At 35.9% G+C, this 21,316-nt stretch overlaps 1 non-coding gene across 1 annotated transcript; it reads right to left on the reverse strand.

Annotated features, from left to right (window-relative positions):
* Positions 1–17,252: 17,252 nt before the first annotated feature.
* Positions 17,253–17,414, reverse strand: LOC128598062 (U1 spliceosomal RNA). Its single transcript, XR_008383567.1, has one exon. It is a non-coding gene; the product is annotated as a U1 spliceosomal RNA (small nuclear RNA).
* Positions 17,415–21,316: the final 3,902 nt, after the last annotated feature.

Consider the following 21,316-nt stretch of genomic DNA (forward strand, 5'->3'; position numbering starts at 1 on the left):
TGGCCATAATTGTCCCTATTTGAGAACCACAGTTCAAGAGCTAAGGTAAGTTAAGTTATTTCTATGGTATGACTTTTTTAAGATCTCAGTTAAATGCCTAATGTGCTCCACTCTGATTGATTAAACTTCTAATTACTCCCAAATGTATCTATCGTCTGCCATCTCCACTCAGCTCACAGGCTGTCAGTAGAGAGTTTTCGATTCAAATTCAGAGGCCTGTGCATATGCAGCTTAGTATTGATTCAATGAAAGACTTGAGGTTCCCATTCAGACTTCCTGAGCTCTGTCCTTGTTTTCAGATTCGCTTTCTAGAATACCTAGGCCTCATCAACCCTGCACATGTGTCTCTGTTTCCTCTCTGATGTAATACTGCTGCTTTGTAATTTGGCTGCATTTCCCTATCATGTGGATTGGAAATTGTCTCTAGACAGAAATCTGGAGTGAGGGTGAACCATACCCCCACACATTTCCCTTCTTCAAGAGTTGTAGTCCTGTACTTGATGTCCTTGAATGTTTAAACATGGCTTGTATATTCTCCAATTTTATAGCTGTTTACGGCCTAAAGTATTAATATTTTATATTAGTGAGTCTAATACACATTACTTTATCATAGTGTGAAACAGACCAATACATAACTTCAAATAATGCCATTTATTAAAAAAAAAAAGACTGAAAAACATTACTTTTTTAATCTCATCTATTCTCTCATCTACTTTTTCCAGCCAAATTTCATACTATCAAAAAAGAAATAGCTTAGCTCAAATATAAAACTTGGAAGCATTCCCTCTAAGATCTGGAAAAAGACCAGGATACCTCTATTATCACTGTTAGTCAATAAAGCAATCAAGGAAGTCTGGATGTCTTAGCCAGAGAAATCAAGGTAAGAGAAAGCAATAAAAGGCATCCGTACTCGAAAAGAAGAAGTTAAATTGTTTCTGTTTGTTGATAAGATCTTACACTGATAAAACCCTAAAGACTCCACCAAAAGAACTCTAGATTTGATAAGTGATTTCAGTAAAGTTTGGGACACAAAAACAACATGCAAAACCAGCAGCACATCTATACATAAATAACAATCAAGCTAAGAACCTAATCAAAAATTAATACCATTTTTAATAGCTCAAAAATACACCAAAAAGCAAAGACAAAAAACCCCAAATCAATTAAGAATACCTTTAACTGAAGAAGTGAATTATATCTATAAAACTGATAAAATAAACTGTAGATGACACAGACAAATGTGAATACATTCTATGCTCATGGATTGGAAAAATCAATATGTCTAAAATAACCATACCTCCCAAGCAGTCTATAGAGTCAATGCAATTCCTATCAAAACAACATCATTTTTCAAAATACCAGAAAAAGCTATTTTATAAATCATATGGCACAAAAAAAAGAAGTCTGAATAACCAAAGGAATCTTAAGCAAAAAAAAAAAAAAAAAAAGCAAAAAACCCCAAAACCAAACTAGGTGTATCACATTGCCTAACTTCAAATTATACTATGAGACTAAAATAACAAAAATGGCATGGTACTGGTATAAAACAGACCCAATAGATCAATGGAATAGAATTAAAAAAATAAATAAATAAAGCCCCATACCACCAACCAACTGATCTTTGAAAAAGTTGAAGAAAACATACACTGTAAAAAGGATACCTTATTCATAAATGATGTTGGGAAAACAGGATTGTCATATGCAGAAAAATGAAACTAGAACTATATCTACCACAATAACCAAAAGTTAACTAAAGATTGATTAAAGACTTAAATGTAATGCATAAAATGATAAAAATTTGGCCCAGGCAAAGAATTTATGACTAAAAAACAAAAAGTAAAGCAACAAAAACAAAAATAGAAAAATGGGACTCAACCTAAAAATCTTTTACATAGCAAAAGAAATTGTCAACGAAGTGAAGAGATAACCTAAATTATTGGGAGGAAATATTTACAAACTATTTAATTGACAAAGGTCTAGTTTCCAGAATCTACAGACGCCTCAACAGCAGCAAAGCATGGGATTTAATAACTCCTTTAGCTGGGCATGGTGGTTTACACCTGTGACACACTTAAATTACATTGATATAAAAAATAAAAAACAAAACAAAACAAAAAAAACAGTAAACAGGGTCAGGAGCTGTGGCTAAAGCCTATAATCCTAGCACTCTAGGAGGCCGAGGCAGGAGGATCACCTGAGCTCACAGGTTCCAGACCAGCCTGAGCCAGAGAGACCTCATTTCTAAAAATAGCTGGGCATTGTGGTGGGCTCCCATAGTCCCAGCTACTTGGGAGGCTGAGACAAGAGAATCATTTAAGCCCAAGAGTTTGAGGTTACTGTGAGTCATGACACCACAGCATTCTACTGAGGATGACAAAGTGAGTCTCTGTCTCCAAAAAATAAAAATAAAAAATGAAAATAAACCCTTTAAAAATGTGCAAAGTGCAGAGGACATGAGCAGACATTTTACGAAAGACATATTAATAGATAAAAAGCATTTGACTAAATGTTCACATTTTCTAATCATCAGAAAAATGCAAATTAAAACCACAATGAGATACCACCTTACACCAATCAGAATGTCCATTATTTAAAAGGCAGAAAAATAGCATATGTTGCTGAAGATGCACAGAAAAAGAAAGGCATATGCACTGTTGGTCAGAATATAAATGAGAACAATCTCTATGAAAAACAGTAGTGAGATTTCTCAGAGAACTAAAAATAGAATTATTATTCAGTCCAACAATTCCAATATTATTTATCTGCCCAAAGTAAAAAAAAAAGAAAAGAAATCATCATATCAAAATGATACCTGTACTCATGCTTATAGCAACACTGTTTACAATAATAAAGATAGGGAATCAACCTAACTGTTCAACAATACATGATTGGATAAAGAAAATGTATGTATATTTTCTTTATCCAATCACACAAACACAATTGATTTATTCAGCCATAAAAAGAAGGAAATCGTGTCTTTAGAAGCAGCATGCGTGGAACTGGAGGCCATTATCTTAAGAAAAATAACTCAGAAATAGAAAGTCAAAGTCAAATATCACATGTTCTCACGTCTAAGTGGGAGCTAAATGTGACGATCTGACAATCAAGTTCACCGACTTGCCACAGTGAGCTTATATTGACAGCACTGTAGAAACTGCTCAGTCATAAGATTTTGTTACCTTTCAGTGTCTTGCAGTTGTGCTGTCAACCTGTGGCGGCATCTTGCTGAGTGGCATTCATTATTGTTGTTGCATGTTTTTGTGTCCCCTTCTGTGAATGTTGGAGCTTGAATTACAGCAAGAAAACAAATTCATAAATTCCTTGTTAAAACTTGGCAAGAGTGGAAGTGAAATCAGGAACATGTTGATCCAGGACTACAGAGATATTTTCATGAAGAAAATGGCAGTGTACAAAGGTTAAACATTTTTCTGAGGAGAGAGAAATTGTCATTGATGAAGACACTGAGGGTGGCAGGTTCAAAACTACCCAGGCCAGCTAAAACAACAATGATAATCACAACAAAAAAATAGCCGGCATTGTGGTAGGTGTCTGTTGTCTCAGCTACTTGGGAGGCTGAGGCAAGAGAATCGCTCAGGCCCAAGAGTTGGAGGTTGCTGTGAGCTGTGACACCACAGCACTCTACCCAGGGTAACAGCTTGAGACTCTGTCTCAAAAATAAATAAATAAATAAAAGAAATCCATATTACTTTAATTAAATGTATCAAGAACTTATTGAACACTAGTTCTCACCTAGCACAAGTGTGTGGGAAGCTGTCAGGAAAAATATTAAGAAATGATCCTTGTCTATAAAACTTCGAGGCATTGTCAACATACAAATGTATTTGAAAGTTCTGTTCTACATGTTAGTATAGGAAGCAAGGGGATGCAAAACTAATTGTCTACATTGTCTTGGCATGTTTCAGATCATGTTTCACATGATCTTATAGAAAATGGAGTGTTTTTAATATATGTGACTACATATAAAACGTAACTTACTTTTTTTTTTTCAGTAACACTTTTATCTGTGTTTCTGAAAAGGTAATATGTATACATGGTACCAAACTCAGAGAAACAGATGTGGAGTAACACATTACCCTCTCTCCTCTGTGCCCACGCAGCATTCAACCAAGAAGCAACTGCTGTTTGTTGAATTTTTCCTGTTCATACATTCTGCACGTTTTTTTGTGTGGGGGGGCTAGTTTATCTTTTTCTCATTGTTTTGCAGAAGTTCATTATGTATTTTGTATACTTATCTTTTGTTGTCTCCAAACAAATTAACTTCTCCTATGTGGGTTGTCATCACTTTCATTGGTATATTTTAGTAAACCAAATTTTATTGTCATTTTTTTTATTTCAAATTAATATGAGGGTACAAACGATTAGGAACAATGTTTGCGTTTTTTTTCTTTTTTTAATTATTATTAAATCATGGCTGTGTACATTAATGCAATCATGGGGCACCATACACTGGTTTTATAGACCGTTTGACACATTTTCTTTATTATTTTTCTTTTTTTATTGTTAATCATAGCTGTGTACATTAGTGCAATCAAGGGGTACAATGTGCTGATTTCATATACAATCTGAAATATTCTCATCAAACAGTTCAACCTAGCCTTCATGGCATTTTCCTAGTTATTGTATGTAGACATTTGCATTCTGCCTTTAGTAAGTTTCACCTGCACCCATTCTAAGATGCACCGTAGGTGTGGCCCCACCCATTACCCTCCCTCCACCCTAACCTATGCCCCACCCATTACCCTCCCTCCACCCTAACCTACCCCATCCCTTCCCCTTCCTTGGCCCTTTACTCATAGTCTTGAGCTATAGTTGGGTTATAGCCTTCATGTGAAAGCTATAATTTAGCTTCATAGTAGGGCTGAGTACATTGGATACTTTTTCTTCCATTCCTGAGATGCTTTGCTAAGAAGAATATGTTCCAGCTCCATCCATGTAAACATGAAAGAGGTAAAGTCTTCATCTTCCTTTAAGGCTGCATAATATTCCATGGCATACATATACCACGTTTTGCTAGTCCATTTGTGGGTCGATGGGCACTTGGGCTTCTTCCGTGACTTAGCAATTATGAATTGGGCTGCAATAAACATTCTGGTACAGATGTCTTTTTTATATTGTGATTTTTGGTCTTCTGGCTATAAACCTAGTAAAGGAATTATAGGATCAAATGGCAGGTCTATTTTTAGGTCTCTAAGTATTCTCCGTATTAGTGTGCATTCCCACCAGCAGTATAGAAGTGTGCCCTTTTCTCCACATCCACACCAGCATCTCTGGTTTTGGGATTTTGTTATGTGGGCTACTTTTACTGGGGTTAGGTGATATCTCAAAGTAGTTTTGATTTGCATTTCTCTGATGATTAAGGATAATGAGCTTTTTTTCATGTGTTTGTAGATTGTGCGTCTGTCTTCTTTAGAGAAGTTTCTCAAGTCCCTTGCCGACCCTGAGATGGGATCACATGTTCTTTTCTTGCTAATATGTTTGAGTTCTCTGTGTATTCTGGTTATTACACCTTTATTGAAGGTATAACCTGCAAATATTTTCTCCCATTCTGAGGGCTATCTGCTTGCTTTACTTACTATGTTCTTGGCTGTGCAGAAGCTTTTTAGTTTGATCAGGTACCAGTAGTGTATTTTTAATACTGCTTCAATTGCCCGGGGAGTCGTCCTCATAAAATATTCACCCAGGCCCATTCCTTCAAGAGTTTTCCCTGCACTTTCTTCAAGTATTTTTATAGTTTCATGTCTTAAGTTTAAATCTTTTATCCAGTGAGTGTCTATCTTAGTTAATGGTGAAAGGTGTGGGTCCAGTTTCAATCTTCTACAGGTTGCCAGCCAGTTTACCCAGCACCATTTGTTAAATAGGGAATCTTTTCCCCACTGAATGTTTTTAATTGGCTTGTCAAAGATCAAATAGCAGTAAGTAGCTGGATTCATCTCTTGGTTCTCTATTCTATTCCATACATCTACTTCTCTGTTTTTGTGCCAGTACCATGCTACTTTGATCACTATCGATTTATAGTATAGTCTCAGGTCTGGTAGTGTGATTCCTCCTGCTTTTTTTATTGCTGAGTAATGTTTTGGCTATTCGAGGTTTTTTCTTATTCCATATAAAATGAAGTATTATTTTTTCAAGATCTTTAAAATATGACAATGGAGCTTTAATAGGAATTGCATTAAAATTATATATTGCTTTGGGTAGTATAGACATTTTAACAATGTTGATTCTTCCCAGCCATGAGCATGGTATGTTTTTCCATTTGTTAACATCTTCAGCTATTTCTTTTCTTAAACTTTCATAGTTCTCTTTGTAGAGATCTTTCACATCCTTTGTTAGGTATACTCCCAAATATTTCATCTTCTTTGGCACTACTGTGAAAGGAATAGAGTCCTTGACTGTTTTTTCGGCTTGATTATTGTTGGTTTATATAAAGGCTACAGATTTATGGGTGTTGATTTTGTAGCCTGAGACATTACTGTATTCCTCGATCACTTCTAAAAGTTTTGTAGTAGAATCCCTAGTATTTTCCAGATATATGATCATATCATCTGCGAAGAGTGAAAGTTTGATCTCTTCTGACCCTATGTGGATATCCTTGATCGCCTTTTCTTCTGTAATTGCATGGCTAAAACTTCCATTACAATGTTAAAGAGCAATGGAGACAATGGGCAACCTTGCCTGGTTCCTGATCTAAGTGGAAATGATTTCAATTTAACTCCATTCAATACGATATTGGCTGTGGGTTTGCTGTAGATTGCCTCTATTAGTTTAAGAAATATCCCTTCGGGGGCGATGCCTGTGGCTCAAGGAGTAGGGCACCGGTCCCATATGTCGGAGGTGGTGGGTTCAAACCCAGCCCCGGCCCAAAAAAAAAAAAAAAGAAATGTCCCTTCTATACTAATTTCCTTAAGTGTTCTGATCATGAAGGGATGCTGGATATTATCAAAAGCTTTTTCTGCATCAATTGAAAGAATCATATGGTCCTTATTTTTTAGTTTGTTTATGTACTGAATTACATTTATAGATTTACCAGTAAACCAAATTTTAAAATTAATAAAATAAAAAGAGGTTAGGGAAGCCAGTAAGAACCAAATTGACCAATCATTGCAAAATTCATAGAATTGTGTTAAAATCATCAGCCGATTATGAAAAGTGTAGAAGATCAAGTGAACATCAATAAAGAAATGATTAGGAAAATCTTAACTGAAAATCTTGGCCAACAATTCATGCCTCTTGTATCACAACAATATACTACCGTTAGGGAGTTTTTAGCCAATAAACAAATAATTATGTTGGAAAACCTCACCTGATCTGAACCCAGTGACTTTTTTCTTTATCTGAATATAAAGGAAATATTGAAAAGAAAACATTTTTATGACATTCAGGACATCAAGGATATATGACTACACATTTGATCACATTTTAAAACTATTTTACACATTTGATCACATTTTAAAACTATTTCTCTGATCATTTCAGAGAACATTTCAGAGAAATAGTTTTAAAAATGGCTTTGAAGGGAAGAACAAGTGCTGGCATTGGTGCAAAGCTTCCCCTGGGGAGTACTTTGAAGATTACCATAGTGAAATTCAGCAAAGAGGTATGTTGCACTTTTTCCAGGATTAGTTTGTGAACTTCATTGTCAGACATCATAGTATATATGCATAAACATAGAGATTGAAATAATAGACATTGGTAACTCAGAAAAGTGGAAGGGTGGGAGGAGTGTAAAGAATTAGAAATTACTTCAGAGGACAATGTACATTGTGTGGATGACAGCTACATAACAAATCATACTTCACTACTATGCTGTATAGCCTCAGGACAAAACTGCACGTGTAGCTCCTAATTCTATAAAAATTAAAAGTAAAAATGGAAAGCACAAATAACTTTTCCAGAAATACAGAAATACAATTTTTATTATTTTGTATAAATATGTATCAGATGTAAAAAACATAGATATAATTAGTACCAAAATCTACAGCTATCAATGAAATACTAATTATAAGTTTACACAGATTTTATTATAAAAAGATACTTAAGTCATTTGTGAATAACATTTATTTTTCCTCTTTCAATTTTATAAATTTTGTCTTTCATATTTGTAAATTAGTAAAACATCCAAAACAATGTGAAACAGAGATGATGTTATGGAGCATTCTCATCTCCTTCATAATTCTAGAAGGAAAACTTTCAATAAATCAACTTTACTGGTGATTATTAATTATATCAATTTGATAAATATATTAATAATATTTAAATTACTATATATTTTTTGACTTTTGTATATTGTACTCTATTATTCATACTGCACATTTTTCTAGTTTCCTTGACACTTCTGTTAATTTCTCCTTAAATATCAGAAACTATGCTATAATATAAGGTTCACACAAAAACAAACTTTTAAAAAATTCTCCTTATTAGATTTCTATCATTTTAAAATTCTCACTTTTCCTTATCAATCTTTTTCTTATACTCTGATTTTTTTTTTTTTACTTCTAGAGTATCCCAACACATTTATTAAATGCTAAATTCATCTCATATCATTATGCCTTTTTTACTTTGAAATTTCAATGCACCTTGCATGATTTAGGACCCTTCGATTTGACTAGAACATCTAAATTCTTATATGTAATTTTGATCAGACTGTGTTGACTGTTGACTCTATCATCAGTGAATATAGAAGTAATGCTTAGAGGTTTACAGTGATGCTGTAAATTTTTCTATCAAAAGAAGATAACAAGAAAATGAGCATTGTAAGTAATAGGTAAAGGGTGAAGTGTAGGACTTGGTGCTTTAAAATAAAGGAAAGAGTAAACCTCAGAAACATTTCAAAGAAATCAGAGCTTGTTACTTTGTCCAAGAGATAAATTTGATATAAGGAATGTAGAGAACCAAAGTTGTAAAGAAGGCTGTTGTTGTAAAGAAAAATATTATAAAGAGGTAGATAGACCTAAAGAAGAATTAGAAAGTACAAGGCTGTTTAACAAAAATTTAAAAAGTAAAGGTGGCTTCACTTTAGATCCGGAACTTCTCTTTAGAAAATGCAAGGAATCAGAAGGATAAAGGAATGTGCTTTCTTTATCAGTTCATTGCCTTAAAAAAATCAGTGAAAGTACAACTAGGTTATATCCATTGTAGATAAAATAGTTTCAGTGGGGATAAGATAGATAATAAGAGATTCACTGTGATTAAAAATATTATTTCAGCAATATAAGAATTAAAAAGACAATGGATGGCTATATAAAGAGTATTAGTATATTAAACTCTAAAAATAAATTTAGGTATTTACTGAATTTTTCATTTGTTATTCAAATTATTTGGTCAACAGAGAGCATACAATCATATGCTCTCTAAGGTTATATAAGCATAAATTTATAAAAAATATATATACAATATTTCAGGTTTATGTGAGAGTACAAACAACTAGGTTACAATATTTGCATATATTAGGTAGAAGCCCTCTTGTAGTTCTGTCCCACAGCCAAAAGGTGTGCCAATACCCTCACATTTTGTCCATTAAGTGGGAGCACACAAATCTCCTCTACTCCCTCTTTTCTCCTCCTACCTTCCCCCTCCCCCCAAATTTTAATTGAATTGAGTTTTTCTCTTATGTGGGCATGTATTGGATTATCTACTGGCTTCATATTGATTAGATCGGATTTTTGGTTTACCATTTTTGTGACATTTTACTAATGTGTTTTCACCATGTCTTTACATGTAATGTGTTTCAACTCCATCTAGGTTAATACAAAAGATGTAAAGTCTCCATCTTTTTGTGTGTGTGTGTGTGTGTGTGTGTGTGTGTGTGTGGCTAATTCATTTGCTAATCAATGGGCATTTAGATTCTTTCTGCATCTTGGCAATTGTAAATTGAGGTACAATAAACAATCTAGTACAAATGTCCTTATGATAAAATTATTTTTTTCCCCTGGGTAGATGCCTACTAATGAGTTGCAGGATCAAATGGGTGTTCTAATTAGAGTTCTTTGAAGATACTCCAAACTTCTTTCCAAAGAGGCTGTATTAGTCTGCAGTTCCACCAACATTGCAAAACTAATCCCCTCTCTCCACATCTACATTGTAGCATCTGCAACTTTGGGACGTTGTGATGTGGGCTACTCTCACTGGTGTTAGGTGATATCTCAAGGTGGTTTTGATTTGCATTTATGTGATGATTAAGGGCAATGAGCATTTTTTCTTATGTTTGTTAGACAGAGAAGGTTCTGTTCTTGTCTTCTGCCCAGTGATAGATAGGATTGTTTGCTCTTATTCTGTTGATTAATTTGAATTCTCTGTAGATTCTAGTTATCAATCCTTTGTCAGATGCATAATATGTGAATATCTTTTCCCATTCTGAAGGTTGTCTATTTCATTTTATTGTTGTGTTTTTAGCTGTGCAGAGCTTTTCAGTTAAATTAAGTCTCATTTGTTTACTTTTATTGTTGTTGCAATTGCCAAGGAAGTTGTCTTCATAAAATCTTTTCCCATGCCAATATCCTCAAGTGTTTTCCCCATACTATCTTCTAGGATTTTTATCATTTCATGTCTTAGATTTAAACTTTTTATCCATCTTGAGTCAATTCTCATAAGTGGTGAAATATTTTAATCCAGCTTCAGTTTTTTACATGTGGTTATCCACTTCCCTTAGCACCATTTATTGAATAGGGATTCTTTTCCCCACTGTCTGGTTTTCTTTGGTATATCAAAGATCAGATGGTATGAGAGGCTGATTTCATCTCTTTGTTTTCTATTTAGTACTGTATGTCTATGTTTCTATGTTGTTTTGATCACTGTGGACTTGTAATATAACCTAAAGTCTGGTAGAGTGATGCCTCCAGTTTGTTTTTAATACTAGCAATTACCTTGGGAATATGGATTTTTTTCTGGTTCCATTCAAAATGAGTAAGTATTTTTTCAGTTCTCAAAAGTGTAATATTGGCATTTTAATGCAGATTGAATTGAATCTTTAGATTGCTTTGGGTAGTATAGACATTTTAACAATGTTGATTCTTCCCAGCCATGAGCATGGATGTTCTTCAATTTGTTAATTTCTCCTCCTATTTATTTTCCTAGAGTTTCAAAATTTTCTTTGTAGAAGTCCTTCACGTCTTTTGTTGGTATATTCCTGGGTATTCAATTTTCTTTGATTTGTGGACATTGATTTTATACCCTGAGATGTCACTGTATTTCTTGGTCACTTCCAGGAGTCCTGTGGTTGAGTCTCTGGGGTTCTCTAAGCTTAAGATCATATCATTGGCAAAGAGTGACAATTTGGCCTTCTCTCCCCCTATTTGAATGCCCTTTATAATCTTTTTTTTTTTTTTTTTTTGCAGTTTCTGGCTGGGGCTGGGTTTGAACCCACCACCTCCGGCATATGGGGCTGGCGCCCTACCCCTTTGAGCCACAGGCGCCACCCTGCCCTTTATAATCTTATCACGTTGGCTAGAACTTCCAGCACTGTGTTGAATTGTAGTGGCAATAGAGGTCATCCAGGTCTGGTTTCAGTTCTAAATGAAAAACCTTTGCCTTATCACATTGCCTAGAACTTCCATAACTGTGTTGAATAGTAGTGGTGATAGAGGTCATCCTGGTCTGGTTTCAGTTCTAAATTGTAGAGGACACCAAGAGCCAGACGACATCTGAACAAGATGATTTGTAGCTGGGATGCAGACCCTTGGGCAATTTGTCTGCAGGTGCTTCTTGCGGAGAAAGAGCCCGAGCCCATGATGATCCTTAGGCATGCAGTCATTGTCTAATACTCCCCTCACCTGTCTTGTGCTGTCTCAATAAAAGGCTACTGCGGAGGTTGCTTGGGGCTATCCTGCAAGCAAGGTTAGCTTGTACTTCTAACTCGCCTCCTGTAAGCTTGTACTTCTAATCTGCATCAAGGCTGGTTCCTTCCTGAGGCAATCAAGACAAGGCCCATAGGGGCCACTAGGGGCTGCGACATCTGGCATAGTTGGCAGGATTCAGCAGGACACAACAGGACACCAGGGACATGGACCAAAGGGGAAAGTGACACTCAGAAGTAAGTGAGGCCTTTGGTAGACAGTGGGGAGAAGTCCAAAGGGAAACTCCACTCGGGGCACGTGGGACCTTTGTCCAATCTAGAATCTAGAGAACCTCACTCAGAATAAGTGAGGTCTTTCATAAATAAGTAAAGACATTTAGAGAAAGCAATGGGTAACTTCCTGTTTGGGAAGTTATGAGAATTAGAAACTGAGGAAGAGGGCAATGTTCAAGCAGAATTTGAAAGTGAGGAGAATAATGAGGTTCAGAGGGAAGCTGGACCTAAGGAGAACTGGGAATCAAGAGCATATGATACAGACACAAATAAGCAAGAAATTACTTCTATGGCCATTATGGCTGCTCAGATCAAACAATTGGAAGACCGGGTAAGTAGTATCATGGTCAAAAATGCCAACTTGGAGCATCCAATATGGCCCTCAGCACCTCCCTGTGTAGATGAACCACCTGTGACTTCTGTTACGAAGGCTATGTTAGAAGGGCGTAAAACTAGTGACTTTAAGTGGGAAGACACTTTGGGGCTTTTTCCGGTTACAGTCACTGATATTCATCCCAATCCGCAACACCCTCAAGGGGGCCAACGTTTTGATCACCATATGATCACCTTTGCAGTTCTGAAAGATTTGAAGCAGGCCATAGCACAGTATGGTATGCAATCCCCATTTTCTAGAGGTCTGTTACAGGGGCTTGCACAAGAGCAGCAGCTCATTCCTTATGACTGGGACATGATAGCCAGACTGTTCTTGAGTCTGGACAATATTTACAGTTCAAAACCTGGTGGAAGGAGGAGGCTGACATGATGAGTTGCCAAAATCAGCAAGAGGAGTCCCTATAACATCAGAACATCTCACTAGTTCTGGCAAGTGGCTGGGGATTTCCAATCAACTTCAGTACGATGACATAGCCATAATCCAGAAAAGGCTATGTTGTCTTAGGGCCTGGGAAAATGTTCAGGTTCCTGAAGATATCTCTAAATATTTTATTAAGATAATGCAGTCAGGAAATGAACCCTATACCGACTTTCTAGCCTGACTAAAAGCTGCAGTCGATAAGGCTGTTGCCCAGCTGGAGCTCAGAGACATGCTATTCCAAACTTTAGCATTTGAGAATGCTAACTCTGAGTGTCAAAAGGCCTTGCAACCTTTGAGAGCACAAAATGCTCCTTTAGAGGAATTTATATGGGCACGTGCTGATATAGGAATGGAATTCAACAAGGCTAATTTTCTAGCTGCTGCTTTAAAAGAAGGGGTCAGTCCATACCATCCTAAATGTCATAACTGTGGAAAATTGGACATAGGAGAAAAGCTCAATTTTCTGAATCTCAGCAATGATGGAAAGACAGCTGCAGAATGCCACTGGACATCTCTCATTCATCCACCATCCTCTCCAATACAACAACCTATTTTTTATAGAAAACCTGACATGTCAGAATGGAAGCCTGGTTATGTACTGCATTGGGGTCGAGGTTTTGCCCATATTATTACAGAACATCAAGAGAAGCAGTGGTTACCTCCTCGACACAAGCAGGAAAACTTGCCAACACCTTAAAAATTTTGTTTTCACTAACTTTTCTTTTATTCACAGAATTTTTGGAGCCTATGTAATTTTATAATAGAGAAACCCTGGATTAATCTCCTCTGTGGGAACTCTAGCTGCCTCTCCCATATCACCATCCATCTTCAGCAGGAAGCTTCAAGAGCGGTCAGTGTCCTATTTCCCTAAGAGGCAGTTGGAGCTTCTATGCAGAGCGGGAAGATTGATACAGGATTTCATTATTTGGGGCTGAATAACAAGCCCCAGGTGAGCTTAGTATGCATCTTTTAAACCTTTGAAGGGTAAGACAACAAAGACCTCGAACAGCAGGCTTGGAGGTAATGGTAAATACTGGTATTGGCTAAGGTAAGAGAACTTCACTTATTGGATTTGTATCTGTTTCATTTGGGCACTTGATCTTAAAGTTATACTGCTCTCTGGAAAGGGTCCAAGGTCAGTACAGCTCTTTCCCCACCTAATGTAACTTCGGGTGGTGGTTAATACTTCCCATGGAAGTGTCCTAGGCCCTATGGGTCAGCCTGTAGCATGTAGTTGGGTGGTGATTAGCACAAAGGGGACATTTTTTCCCTTATGCCTAGTTTGGCTAAAATAGTTTCTTTTATACTAGGATTAGTTCCGTTGGTGTAATTCCGTGTTATACTTATATGCCCTTTTGTTTCTTTTACTTAGCAGGAAGGAAAGCTCCTCCGTGAGGAGAATGACTGAAATAACCAATGACAGATTTTCTCCCTTGCCTATTCAGAAATATCTTTAATACACTAGAGAGGGGAAATGTAGAGGACACCAAGAGCCAGATGACCTCTGAGTAAGATGATTTGCAGCTGGGGAGCAAACCCTCGGGGAAATTCATCTGCAGGTGCTCCTTACAGAGAAAGCCCAAGCCCATGGCAATCACTAGGCATGCAGTCATTGTCTAATGCTTCCCTTACCTGTCTTTGCTGTCTCAATAAAAAATTACTGTGGAGGTTGCTTGGGGCTATCCTGCAATCAAGGTTAGCCCACCTCCTGCAAGCTTGTACTTCTAATCTGCGTCAAGCCTGGTTCCTTCCTGAGGCGATAGAGACCAGGACCATAGGGACCAATAGGGACTGTGACAATAAATGAAAAACCTTTCAGTTTTACACCATATAGTGTGATGTTAGCTGCAGGTTTGTTGTAGATGGCCTTAATCTATTTAAGAAATGTGTGCTCCGTACGCCTATATTTCTAAGTGTTCTTATAGAAAAGAATGCTGAATTTTATTAACTGCATTTTTTGAATATAGCAAAAGGATTATATGGTCTTTTTTTTTTTTTTTACTTCTATTAGTATTCTGAATTACATTTATGAATTGCATATGTTAAACCAGCCTTATATCCTTGGGATGAAGCCTACTTGATAGATGTATAATTTTTTAATGTGTAGCTATAATCTATTAGTCAAGATTTTTGCCAGGGATGTGGAAGTACTTAAGGGAAGAGTCATACCTTGATGTTCCTGCATTGCTAGTAATAATTGTTTTATAAACTTAAAACCAATATACAAGTATGAGGCATAAGAAGGCTAGGAATTGAATTAAGAAATTGATTGCAGAGAATGGGCAAAGGAAAACAGAAACTGGAAAAAAGTGGATGTGAAAAATCCTGAGCCCTGTGAAAAATGCCCTGGAGGCCTGACACCTTTAAGACTGAAAAAGCAGCTTGCTGAAACTTCACCCCTCCCCCAGAATGACTCCTCAGCATGGAGGTCTGTAAGCAGGTAACACTCTCACCCAGAGGGGTGGGGTTATTCACTCTGAGAGAGGGAGTGCATTTGTAAAGTTATGCAGAATGTTTTAACTTTGTTAAAGATGGCAAGATTTGCTCTAGAGCAGATAAAGAGATAAAATATCTCTTTGCTTCTGTCACCTTGGTATGACCAGAAGTGTTTGTCTGTCTGAGCAACAAGCTTCTTGAGAATTAATTGTCACTTCTGTGATTTGTGTGCCGGCTTAATTTGGGTCTTCTCTGATGTCCTGCTCTTGGACTGTTTTTACTATTCCATACTCTGTGTTAAAGATCATAAATACCTTAAGGCAACAAAAGTAAAAAGTAAATCCATTCAATTAATGTAGTTAGTTAAAAAATAGTTCAGTTAGAAAAATGCAAGCATAGCAAAAACCATATCAGAATTAATTTCCTTTCCCACATAAGATTTATGACTAAAACAATGGTGTATGAAATAAAAATTAAGTTACCTTGGGACAAGGTGCCACATGTGTGTTAGGCCTCACAAAGAAAGATGGGCAGTCTCCTGTCTCAGCTTGACTTTTAAAACTTTCTCTTTGTCTTTTGGAATTTTCATTTTATTCATCCCTGGGAGGGAACCCACAGCATTGTTGGGGCTGGTACTCAATAGATTTTATTGAGTTCTTGTGCATCCATGTTTATTAGTGATGTAGGTCTGTAGGTCTCCTTTTTAGTTGGGTCCTTTCCTGGTTTTGGTATCAGGGTGATCTTTGCTTCATAGAATGTGTTGGGGGTCTTTACTTCTCAATTTTTTGGAGTAGTGTCTGCAGTAGAGATACAAGTTTGTATTTGAGAATTTGATAGAATTCTGGTGTGATGCCATGTGGTCCAGGGCTTTTTTTTGAAGCTTTTTTATTGTTTCTTCAATCTCAATGCTTGGTGTTGGTATGTTGATACATCTATTTCTTCCTTGTTAAGTGTAGGGAGATGGTGTGATTATGGGTATTGGTCCATTTCCGTCACACTGTCAAATTTCTGGGCATAGTTTCTTGGAGTAGTCAGAGATAATCTCCTGTGTCTCTACAGTATTGGTTATTTCCCCTTTTTTTGTTTCTGATTGAGGGTATTAGAGATTTTACTTTTATGTTTCTAGTTAATCTTGCTAAAGGTTTATCCATTTTATGTATTTTTTGAAGAACTAAGTTTCTTTTTCTTTGATTTTTCTGAATGATTCTTTTGTTTTCAATTACATTTATTTTTTATTTAATTTTTATTATTTCTTTTCTTCTGCTAAATTTGAGATTGGATTGTTCTTCCATTTCCTTAAAATGATTCATTAGGTTATTGATTTGCTCTTTTTCTTTCTTTCTGTTTTTTTTTTTTTTGACATAGGAATCTAATGCAATAAATTTCCCTCTTAAAACTGCCTTTGCATTATCCCACAGGTTTTGATACTTGTAGCTTCATAGTTGTTATGTATTAGGAATTAATTATTTCCTTCCTTATCTCTCTTTCTTTACACAACTGTCCTCAAGATAAAATCATTTAATTCCATGCCTTTGTGTGGGGATAAAAATGTTTTAAGAGTTTAGTTCCACATTTATTGCCTTGTGGTCTGAAAGATACACAGTATATTTCTAATTCTTGCATTTTTTTAAGGTTGGATTTGTGTCCTAGGATATGGTCTAATTTTCAGAATGTTTCATGGGCTGATGAGAAGAACATGTATTTCTCATTATTGGAGTGGTGTGTTCTGTTGATATACTCTTTGTCCTGGGGTTGCATTTAGATCATTTGTATCTTTGTTTAGTTTCTGTTTAGAGTATCTGTCCAGTTCTGCCAGAGAGGTGTTAAAGGACCCAGCTATTATGGTTTTATGGGATATCATACGGCTCAGATCATTTAAAGTCTGTGGCATACATCTCAGAGTATTTACGTTTGTTTTTAAAGGGGAAAGCAGGAACACAGTCCCCCACTACCAGAAATTATGCAGTTGAGTTTCCCACATTTGGAGAAATTGCAGGGGTCATCACCTCCAGAATACAATGAGTAAACCTTGCCCTGGAAAACCACCTTCATGATCATGGTATCTCCCCTGCAGGTAAGTCTGGGTGCATAAATATGTAGAATTGAAATGTCTGCATGTCTTGTTCCCTTGACCAACCACTATGAAGTGACTATATCTTTCTTAACATTTAGTTGCTTTAAATCTATTGGTATCAGAAAACAAGATTGTCACCCCTCCTTTCTTCTGATTTCCATTTACCTGAAATATTGTTTTCCAATGCTTCACCCTGAGTCTTGCTGCCCTTTTTGGTTAGGTGTATTTCTTAGAGATAGCATATAGATAGCTTGTTCTTTTTATTCCAATCAGCCAGCCTATGCCTTTTCAGTGGGAAACTCAAGCCATTTGTGGTTAGATGTGTTTCCTAGAGACAACATATAGATGGCTTGTTCTTTTTTATCCAATCAGCCAGCCTGTACCTCTACAGTGGGGGAACTCAAGCCATTTACATTATTGAGAGAATTGATTAGTGTGGTGGAGTTCTAGTCATCTTATTTTGTGAAAGTGTTTTGCTTAGTTTTATTGTTTGTGCCATTGTGGAAGCTAGGTTTTGTCATTTAGTTTGTGAATGTTTACTTGTTGATGGTCCATTGTGATGTTCAACATAGAGAATAAGTCTAAGTACTTACTGTAGGTAGAGCTGTACTTCTTTTGGTAAATTTCCAGAATGTTTGCATGTCAGTAAAAGATTTGTTTTCTCCAGCAAGTTTGAAGCTTATTTTAGCAGGATATAAAATTCAGGACTGAAAATTATTTTGTTTAAGAAGGTTAAAGGTAGCTGACCATTCTCTTCAGGCTTGAAATATTTCAAATGAAAAGTCTGTTATCACCCTGATTTATCTGCCTCTGTAGGGAAATTGATGCTAACTCCTTGGTGCTTGAAGAATTTTCTCTTTCTTCTTGACTTTGGACAGGTTCATACAAAATGTCTTGGTGATGCTCTATTCCTGTTGAGATAACACAGGGTTTGATATTCCTGTAAAAGGCATGTTTTGGAATCTTTAGTGAAACTTGGGAGGTTTTCATTTATAATATCCTCCAGTAGGGCTTCCATTCCTTTGAGATGTTCTTCCACTTCAGAGATCTCTATAATACAAATGTTTGATTGTTTCATGAAGTTTCATAATTTTCAGAGGGAATATTCTGCTTCCTGTCTCTTCTTTTCTGCCTTTTTAACTACCTGGGTTAGCTCAGGAGCTTTATCCTCTAGCTTTGAGGTTTTTTTGTTCCCCATGGTCTAATCTGACATTTATACTTTGCACTGCATCTTTAAGTTCCCTGATTGACTTCTTTAATTTCTTAAGCTCTGCCATATTTTTTCCATATTCTTCATATCTTTTACCCATTTTTTGTTCTGTTTTTCCACTTTCTTATCAAGTCCTTTTATTTTTGCCATCCACATTTTAAATTTCCTTTCTGCAATTTATATTAAATCTTTATAGGTGGAATCTTCTGTAGTGGATACCTCATGATCCCTTAGAGGGGTTGCTCTGTTCCTTTTTTTTTTTTTTTTTTTTTTGTCTGTTCTGGGATTTTATGGATTTTATGTTGCAAGAATGTTTCTTGTGGTTCTTCCTCATGTGTGTTTTCTACCTGGTCACTTTCTTCCCCTACTTTTTCTTCTCACTGCTTCTTTCACATTAAACTACCTTGTCTCTATGTTTAGGTGTTAAAGTGGCCTGTAGGTATAAGGCCTAAAAAAGAGAAGGATAAAAAACAAGTAGGAATAAAGGAAAGAAAAAGATACAGAGAAAAAGAAGGGGGTGAGAGGAAAGAGTTAAAGAAAAGGAAAGAGAAGGACAGAAAAAGGGAAGTGGAGTAACAAGAGAAATGGTGTTCTTCCACAGGGTGCTTTGACTCACAACCTCAACTTGAGGACTTCCAGGAGCTGGGCTTGCTAGGTCCCTTGAGCTCAGGATCTCCTTACCAGCCCGGGCAAAAACAAGACCCTACCTCAGCCAAATAAAGAAAAAAATTAGCAGTATGTCATAGTGGTGTCCCACCAGTACTATTTTACGAAAGCCCAAAGATAGAAAGACACCATAGACTATGAGCACAGGGCTTCCATGAGTCAGACCAATGCTTTGACCCACTGCAGACCAATGCTTTCAGGGAAATGAAAAGCAATAATAAAATACTTAAAGAAAATTAAAAATACAATTATATAAACTGAAAAACAAAAGGGGTATCTTATGTGTCATATGAGAAATTTATGTGAATAAGATGGGAAAAGTAGTTCAAAAATGAAAAAAAAAAAAGATGGGAAAAGTAGGAAATATCTCACAAAGAAGAGAAAAGGGAAGAGAAATAATGAATAAAATGGGGGCTAAATCTATAAGCAAAATGGAGGAACTCTTACTATTGAAGAAAGTAAAAATTAAAAAATAAAAATATATCCAAACCAAACTAAACAAAACAAGATGCAACAATAGCAACAACAACAACAAATTATATATATATATATGTGTGTATATATATCCTAAGAAAAAATTGGAGAAATAGGTACAAAAAAGAGAGAATATATATATATATATATAATATATATAAATATATATGAGTGTATTTATATATACATATATGTGTGTGTGTATACATGGGAAACATGCTAATGGACCTCTGCCTGTACCCCAGCCCCTTCCCCCTGTCTTCATCTTCTTCAGCTCCAGATCTTCTTGTTGGCTCTTGGTGTATCCTACCGCGTCACTGTACCCCAGGAGCAATGTGTTTGGGTAGATTCCCCAGGCCAGAGGTGGCCAAAATCCTCTGTCCCCTATCTCTCTGATAGTGGCTAGCAAGGAGATATCTCTAGTCCGCTGTTTTATTCCACTCCCCCAGCTTAAATATTATTGATTGAGAACAATAGTAAATGTTATTTTATTTGAAATGATAAAAATATCATTTGTGAATAACCAGGTACTCATTAAAATACATAATTGAAGAATGTGAGCATTAGTATTTGGCTCTATTGAAATGTTTTGTCAAGTTATTAATTATAAAATAAAAAGTTATAGTTCTTTCAGACTATGCAGCACAAGAATACCTATTATTATTACATACGTTGTGCTTAAATATAAATAAAACTGCCCTAATCACATAACGAAATAAAGCAAATTTAAATGCTTATTATTTATTCTTATTACTGCTTTATTCTTCATTATTCCTTTCTCAAGCTATTGTTCATAACTGAGGCAATCAAACAAAGGGACAAAGCATCTTATCCTTAATATTAATGTACATTCATATCATCTAATGTAAAACTCTGATAAATATTAAATTAGAGAATATAACTAGGTTAAGAAGACTTATGTAAGGGTTCCTTCTTCCTTCCCTTGACTCTAAATGACCAAATGTGTGAAGAAAACTTCAGTTCAACTAGATGATTTCTTTGTAGATAAAAGTGAAGCTGGAGGTAAAAAATTGAATTGTGTCACATTTGATGCACTTTATCATATGGGTCAGAAATATAATGAGGCCGAGGTGGTCTCTGAAATGTAACACTGGTTACTGGTATAAAAATATTCTACTCATTTTCAAGTTGTTACTAATCAGATTTAGAAGTTTGTTTCTGCTGTAAGACCTAGTAAGGGAAATAGATATGAAGAAATAAGTGATGGAAATGATTGTGAGGAGTGTGCTTTAGCTTAGAAAAAGCACTGCAATAAGTGGGAACATAATTTTTTTTCTTATCAAGGATACCCATTCTTTCTATATGTATACATATATGTCAGAGAATTCAATAATCTTCGAATCTAGATTAGGCTGAGGAGTCCTTCACTTCTTCAGTCTTCTTCATGGCATTTTCTATCAAAAAAGATCAAAAATAATTCTTTAAATGAGGAGATGAACAGCTCTGATTCTATCATCAGGCTGAACTCATAAAACTACCCATAAATATCAATCTTCAAATTTGTCACCAGTTTGGACCATGCTCCATGAAGAGTTATAA

Source organism: Nycticebus coucang, chromosome 10 (assembly GCF_027406575.1).
Source record: "Nycticebus coucang isolate mNycCou1 chromosome 10, mNycCou1.pri, whole genome shotgun sequence".
In the NCBI taxonomy this organism is placed as follows: Eukaryota; Metazoa; Chordata; class Mammalia; order Primates; family Lorisidae; genus Nycticebus; species Nycticebus coucang.